Source organism: Tripterygium wilfordii, chromosome 19, assembly GCF_013401445.1.
Source record: "Tripterygium wilfordii isolate XIE 37 chromosome 19, ASM1340144v1, whole genome shotgun sequence".
NCBI classification, from domain to species: domain Eukaryota; kingdom Viridiplantae; phylum Streptophyta; class Magnoliopsida; order Celastrales; family Celastraceae; genus Tripterygium; species Tripterygium wilfordii.
In genome coordinates this window covers 5,778,096-5,786,499 of record NC_052250.1, presented here as the reverse complement: position 1 = coordinate 5,786,499, position 8,404 = coordinate 5,778,096, and the positions used below count along the sequence as shown (strand labels likewise).

The window sequence follows — 8,404 nt, the reverse complement described above, 5'->3', positions numbered from 1 at the left end:
GTTTTTTTGCCATTTCAAACATGACTTGGTCGATTCGCATCTTTTACTTACGAAACGTTGCCGAACGCTAAACTAGCAAGTTAGACTTCTAAGAGCACAAAATAAAGTACAATGGTCCACTTTGATCCTTTGAAATTGCTCAACTCTCTCCATAGACGAGCGATTCACGTTTTTCTGCCATTTTAAACGTAACTTGTTGTATTCGCATCTTTAACTTACGAAACGTTGCCGAACGCTAAACTAGCAAGTTAGACTTATAAGAGCACAAAATAGAGTACAACGGTCGACTTTGATACTTTGGAATTGCTCAATTCTCTCCATAGACGAGCGATTCACATTTTTGTGCCATTTCAAACATAACTTGGTCTATTCACATCTTTAACTTACGAAACGTTGCACGAAAGCTAAACTAGCAAGTTAGACTTCTAAGAACACTAAATAGAGTACAATGGTCCACTTTGATGCTTTGGAATTGCTCAACACTCTCCATCGATGAGATTTACACTTTTTGTGCAACTTCAACATAACTTGCTCTACTCGCATCTTTACCGCTCGAAACCTTGCACGAAGGCTAAACTAGCATGTTAGACTTCTAAGAACACTAAATACAACACAATGGTCCACTTTGATGCTTTGGAAATGCTCAACTCTCTCCATGGACGAGCTTTTCTCGTTTTTGTGCCATTTCAAACATACCTTGGTCTATTCACATCTTTTACCTGACGAAACAATGCACGAAGGCTAAACTAGCATGTTAGACTTCTAAGAACCCTAAATAGAGTACAACGATCCACTTTGATGCTTTCGACTTGGTCAACTCTATCCATAGACGAGCAATTCACATTTTTGTGCAACTTCACACATAACTTGGTCTATTCGCATCTTTCACTTACAAAGCCTTGCGCGAAAGCTAAACTAGCAAGTTAGGCTTCTAAGAGCACAAAATGGAGTACAAAGGTCCACTTTGATGCTTTGGAATTGCTTAACTCTTTCCATAGACGAGCAATTCCCGTTTTTCTGCCATTTCAAACATAACTCGTTCTATTCGCATCATTAACTTACGAAACATTGCCGAATGCCAAACTAGCAAGTTAGAATTCTAAGAGCACAAAATAGAGTACAACGGTCCACTTTGATGCTTTGGAATTGCTCAACTCTCTCCATAGACGAGCAATTCACATTTTTGTTCAACTTCACACATAACTTGGTCTATTCGCATCTTTCACTTACGAAACGTTGCACGAAAGCTAAACTAGCAAGTTAGGCTTCAAAGAGCACAAAATGGAGTACAACGGTCCACTTTGATGCTTTTGAATTGCTCAACTCTTTCCATAGACGAGAAATTCCCGTTTTTGTGCCATTTCAAACATAACTTTATCTATTCGCATCATTACCTTACGAAACATTGCCGAATGCTAAACTAGCAAGTTATACTTCTAAGAGCACAAAATAGGGTACAACGGTCCACTTTGATACTTTGGAGTTGCTCAACTCTCTCCATAGACGACTGATATGGATTTAATTGCAAGCGCACAAATCGCACAAGTAATATAAAGATGAGTAAATTATCGTTTCCACTAGGGATGTGTTGGCAAAAGAAATCAATGTCAAACAAGCTACAATTATGTAAATTGGAGAAAATGATTAGCGATTGGTTTTGATTTTTACTAAACTAATTAAAAAGAACAAAAACAAATCAAACACAAATATGAAATCAAGGATGGAAAGCACTAGGGTACTTAACTTCACCTCACCTATCCAATTCAATTCCCTTGATTCCTTAATCCCTAATTCATCTCTCAATAATGACAATCAATTTCTCAACCTATTCAATGTTCTATTCCTAGATACATCAAATGTATTTTCAATATAAATCCCTGTTATTCCTAACAATTGGATTAATATATCAAAAACTCATTACGAACTATGGAAATCATTTAGCAATTGCATAAGTCACAAACCTATATTCCTATGGTTCATGCACCCTATGTCATCTATGGCTTGAGGCAAACCCTAGATATCTCCTTCCGGTCTCAATCTAGGCAGCAAATCAATTGAATGATGGCCAAACACTCAAAAACATTAATCACACCCATAGACAATCAAGAGAGAAAGAGAAATCAAGAAATAAGGAAATCAAGTTTATTGAATCTTCAAGGTTTGGTTACATTAAGACCCTAGTAGGAAATCTAGCCACTCATGGAAGCAAAATACATCATTAAACAAAGGAAATCAACCATAGAAACTAGGATAGAAAAGGAGAGAGGAAACCCCCTTGTAGATCCTCTTCTTCTCCAAGCTCCAAGGTGACCTCCAAGCTCTCCCATGGAGGCAGCACGAAATCCAGCTCCCCAGCCTCCCAACTCTCCTCCAAAACCCTATCTTATGCCCTTTTATACTTCTCCAAACTCTTATGTCGTTTCCAAAACAAGTTAGGGTCGTTTTGGCTTAGAAACACGTGAATTCGGGTCTTTTCCGCGAAACTGCGCAGTGCTGTGAATAGTACTCCGATCGATCGGGAATAGTCCGATCGATCGGAAATACAATCTGTTTCGATGATATTTTTAGGTGTTTTGGCAGGTCCGATCGATCGGAAATTATGGCCGATCGATCGGAAATTAGTCCTGGGCTCCAAGTCTTCATTTTGCACTCTTTTCCTCCCTTTCTTGCCTTGACACCTACAATATGCAAATATAGCTTTCTTAGGCAATATTAACTCTTAATCAACTCAAAATGCAATGAACTTATGTGTAAAGGATGCACAAATGTATGTATATATTTGACACATCAAACACCCCCACACTTAACCTTTGCTCGTCCTCGAGCAAGTTGAGAATGAATAAAGGAGGGAAAGAGTATTTTCTGTTAAGCTCAAATGAAAAATAAAACAACAAAGACCTACTCCAAATAAGCAACTAATCTATGCCACTTTCGTAGGGCTCACGATGACACTTAGCATGTGCCACAAGCCTTTAAACCCCTAGGTGCCCCTAGTAGGAGGAGTTGTGTCTCCTGAGGGTTTACCAGAATGATACCCACAAACATTAAACAAATTCAATGCCAAAATTCATGTCATCAACAAGAGTATAAAATGAACTCACAATTGCAACCCTATCCATACTAACAAACCAAACATTAGGGCATTCAAACCAATAAAAGCATTCCTTCAAGAATATTATCTCATCCACTTTGCTTATAAATTCAAGAAATGATGCACATAATGGATTCCACTTGATATTTGGCTTCAAAGTGACATAAACAACGGCCATGAAGTCTTCCAAGAACAATAAGAATCAAAAAGCGAATACAATGAGCATTTATTCAAACTTCATTCTTATTCACATTTTTTTTTCTTTTTCTTCTCAAAGATGACTTGTGCAATGCTCAACCTCCTTAAGCTTTCTAAATGACCCATGTAACGAGCTTTCGACCAATGACTCCCAATCCAGTTGGCTTAGGGCACTAGGTGTTAAGACACCCCAACGGATCTAATTACCCGAGTCAAAAAGGCTACGAGGTTAAACTAGTCACCAAGGTACTCTAACATTCATTTCCTACATTTTTACGCGAAACTCATTGCTTGCTAGGCAAGAGGCCCGGTTACTCAGCAGAAAACTTATGAAAGAAACCATTTATTCACAAACGAATTTTTTTCTATTTTTTTTTTTTCATTTTGTATTGCTCAAGTAGTGCTATTTAGAATCAAATTGATCTTAAACAACCACAAATGCCAAAGTCAAGTCATATTTCATACCCCACAATCATGTGTTCCATATTCAGAAAGGCACAATGGACAAAACAATTTTCAAGATAGGAAAACTCAATTGGAAAGAATGTCCATAGCAAGATCCATCAATGCTTCAAGGATCACAAAATTCATCCAAATACACTCAAGAGTGACATGACATAAGGCATTTGAAGTCAAAAATTTTTTTATTTAACAAAAACTAGAAACCTAAATTCCCACCCCCACACTTAAAATATGCAATGTCCTCAATGCATGGAATAGGTGAAAATAAAACTAAAAAAAAATAGGGATAGAACAATAAAACCTGGGTTGCCTCCCGAAAGCGCTTGGTTTAAAGTCTTCAGCCCGACTTCTCTTTTGGATTCAACCGGGATCCTTGAGAGTTGTGGTGTAGACTCCCCTTGATGGCTTCCTAGGATTAACATTGGATTGCTTAGGTTCCATGCAAGGAGAATAAGCTTTCATCACCACCATTTCCTTAGGATAGACATTTTTCTTCATTTTCTTGGTCTTCCTCTTCTTCTTTTTCTTGCTCTTCTTTTTCTTCTCCTTGGGATCTTCAATTTGAGGCTTTTGAACTTCAATTGCAGCTTGTGAGGCTGTCTTGGGAACTTCATGCTCAACCTTGGAATTTTTGCCTAAAAGAACTTCCACCGGAATATATGGAACTTCCTTCTCAAGAGTGTCGGGGATGATCATGTCAATATACTCTACTTGGAGGCATTGTTGAGAAATCTCCTCTTGCCTCCTAGTTCCAAACACTTTAAAAGTGATTTGGTCACCTCCCGCACCTCTCAAAGTAAGCTTCCCTTTTTCAACATCTATCAAAGCTCTCCCGGTGCTCAAGAATGGTCTTCCCAAGATGATAGGAGTAGTGGGGTTGGCCTCCATATCCAAAATAAGAAAATCAACCGGAAACATAAGATCACCCACCTTCACTAAGACATCCTCTACCATGCCAATAGGATACTTGATAGATCTATCCGCCATTTGCAAAGACACTGTGGTTGGACTAATCTCATGCAAACCAATGAGCTTGGCTATTGATAGTGGCATCAAGTTGATACTAGCTCCCAAATCACATAGCGCCCTTTCAATTACCGTACTACCAATGGTGCAAGGAATGGTGAAACTTCCTGGATCTTTCTTCTTAATTGGAAGCTTTTGCTGCACGATGGCACTACACTCCTCCGTTAATTGGACACTCTCATAATCCTTCAACCTCCGCTTCTTAGAAAGAATTTCCTTCATAAACTTGACATAGCTAGGCATTTGCTCCAAAGCTTCTGCAAAAGGTATATTGATCTGCAATTTCTTGAACACCTCAAGGAATTTTGAGAATTGAGAATCATTCTTGGTTTTCTTCAACCTTTGTGGAAAAGGAATTGGAGGCACATACGCTTTAACCGGAGGTGCTGGCAATGAACTATCGGGCCAATCCATTTCAATTGCATATCGAGACTCCAAATTCTTGCTTTTCTGCATTTTTTCAACTTTCTCATTCTGGGCTACAGTGGTCCGATCGATCAGAATTGGGACCGATCGATCGGAGTTAGGCTCTGTCCCATTTTCAATTTCTGATGTAGTGGTCCGATCGATCGGGGTTGAGGTCCGATCGATCGGATTTGAGCTCTGTCCTTCCTCAACTGCATTTTTCTGCAATTCTTCATCTTTCAGTTTTTTCGCTTTTTCAGCATCTAGATCGGCAGCAGTTTTCACAAGATTACCATTCCGTAGAGTAATAGCATAACAATGATCCTTCCCTTTCGGATTCACTTCCGTTTGGCTAGGAAGTCCCCCTTTTTCTCTAGAAAATAAAGCATTAGCTAATTGCCCCACTTGTATCTCAAGATTTCTAATGGAAGCCCCTTGATTGTGAATCAGTGATGCTTGGGTTTGTAATGCAGAATCAGTCTTGCTGATGAAGTTGTTTGTGTTGTTGGCTAATGCCTCCATACTCCCGACCATCTTAGCAAACATTTCATCAATGTCCCTCTTCCTCTCTTGGGGCTGCATTTGTTGAGGAGGAGGGTTTTGCACGTTTTGATTGTTGCTCCAAGAAAAATTTGGATAATTTCTAAATCCCGGATTGTAGAAATTTGAGTATGGATCATTTCTTGGCCGATTGTAATGCCCACCTCCAATATCATTAGCTTGCTTGCTTTGAGAAGAAGATGCATTAGTAATCAAACATTCTCCGGTTTGATGGCTAGCACCACAATAATCACAAGATACGAAAGGCATTCCTTGAACCGCATGCACTCCTTGATGAGAATTCACCGTTAAAGCGTCAATCTTTTTAGCCATAGCGGCCAAGACGGTCATCACATCGGCATCTCTTGAATTACCTTGCCTTTGTGGTAGCCTCTCCGTAGGCCAAGAAGTATTTGTCTTGGCAACCTTCTCAAGCAAAGTTCGAGCATCCTCTTGAGATTTAGTCATAAATGAACCACCCGCAGCTGCATCTAACATTTGCCTCGTGGACATACTCAATCCGGAATAAAAAGCTTGATAAACAATCCACTCCGCAAGTCCGTGATTGGGACAACTCCTCAAGATAGCTTTGAACCTCTCCCAAGCTTCATGGAAAGATTCAAGATCAAATTGGGAGAAAGTCATGATATCATTCCGGATTTGAACCGCTTTCGCCGGAGGGAAAAATTTAGATAGAAATTGCTCTGAAAGCTCATCCCATGTAATGATGGAATTGGGAGGAAGTGACATCAACCATGCCTTAGCTTTATCCCTCAAAGAGAATGGAAATAACCTCAAGAGAATAGCATCCTTAGAAGCTCCGTGAATCCCAAAAGTAGTGCACACATGCAAGAAAGAGCGAAGATGGACATTGGGCTCTTCATGAGGAAGACCATAGAAAACCACCGAGTTAGAGATAATGTTGATGATAGCCGGCTTGATCTCAAAATTAGTAGCATTGATAGGAGGATAGCGGATGCTTGAAGGGTTTGTATCCCAAGTAGGCTTAGCACAATCCTCAAGAGATCGAGGATCAAATTGCCTAGGAGGGTTTTCAACCGCTTCATCACCATTTCTTCCATTAGCACCTCCACCATTACCATTACCATCATTCACAATTAAAGCTCCACCAAGATCACCAACATTCCCCCTTTCTTGATTGTCTCCCATGCCTTCCATTTGATTATTAGTAAGCTCCCGTCTAAGATTGTGAAGAGTCCTTTCAATCTCCAAATCAATAGCAATTAATTCTGGATTAGAAGAACGTGTTCCCAAGCTCATACAAGAGGAAATAATTTCTGCAGAAAATTAAAAACCGAATTAGCACAAAAATTTCCTAAATTGACACAAAAATAAAAATTTGCCTCAATCCCCGGCAACGGCGCCAAAAACTTGATATGGATTTAATTGCAAGCGCACAAATCGCACAAGTAATATAAAGATGAGTAAATTATCGTTTCCACTAGGGATGTGTTGGCAAAAGAAATCAATGTCAAACAAGCTACAATTATGTAAATTGGAGAAAATGATTAGCGATTGGTTTTGATTTTTACTAAACTAATTAAAAAGAACAAAAACAAATCAAACACAAATATGAAATCAAGGATGGAAAGCACTAGGGTACTTAACTTCACCTCACCTATCCAATTCAATTCCCTTGATTCCTTAATCCCTAATTCATCTCTCAATAATGACAATCAATTTCTCAACCTATTCAATGTTCTATTCCTAGATACATCAAATGTATTTTCAATATAAATCCCTGTTATTCCTAACAATTGGATTAATATATCAAAAACTCATTACGAACTATGGAAATCATTTAGCAATTGCATAAGTCACAAACCTATATTCCTATGGTTCATGCACCCTATGTCATCTATGGCTTGAGGCAAACCCTAGATATCTCCTTCCGGTCTCAATCTAGGCAGCAAATCAATTGAATGATGGCCAAACACTCAAAAGCATTAATCACACCCATAGACAATCAAGAGAGAAAGAGAAATCAAGAAATAAGGAAATCAAGTTTATTGAATCTTCAAGGTTTGGTTACATTAAGACCCTAGTAGGAAATCTAGCCACTCATGGAAGCAAAATACATCATTAAACAAAGGAAATCAACCATAGAAACTAGGATAGAAAAGGAGAGAGGAAACCCCCTTGTAGATCCTCTTCTTCTCCAAGCTCCAAGGTGACCTCCAAGCTCTCCCATGGAGGCAGCACGAAATCCAGCTCCCCAGCCTCCCAACTCTCCTCCAAAACCCTATCTTATGCCCTTTTATACTTCTCCAAACTCTTATGTCATTTCCAAAACAAGTTGGGGTCGTTTTGGCTTAGAAACACGTGAATTCGGGTCTTTTCCGCGAAACTGCGCAGTGCTGTGAATAGTACTCCGATCGATCGGGAATAGTCCGATCGATCGGAAATACAATCTGTCTCGATGATATTTTTGTTGGACCTATGGTCCTATATGTCTAATTTTGATGATATTAAATCATTTATAAATGATAATGAAACATTAAAGCAATATTTGATTTATATGAATTGAATTTAAATGACTATATGTTTTTGAGATAGTGCTGGAAATTAAGTTTTGAAAACAAACATACATGAACTAAGTTAGAGCATTAATTTTCCAATTATCATATCTTAACCAACTTAGGTCCAAATGACTTGAAACTT

At 38.8% G+C, this 8,404-nt stretch overlaps 1 non-coding gene across 1 annotated transcript; it reads left to right on the top strand.

Moving 5' to 3' along the window:
- Positions 1 to 6,278: 6,278 nt before the first annotated feature.
- Positions 6,279 to 6,383, top strand: LOC119986355. The gene has a single exon (XR_005465244.1). It is a non-coding gene; the product is annotated as a small nucleolar RNA R71 (small nucleolar RNA).
- Positions 6,384 to 8,404: the final 2,021 nt, after the last annotated feature.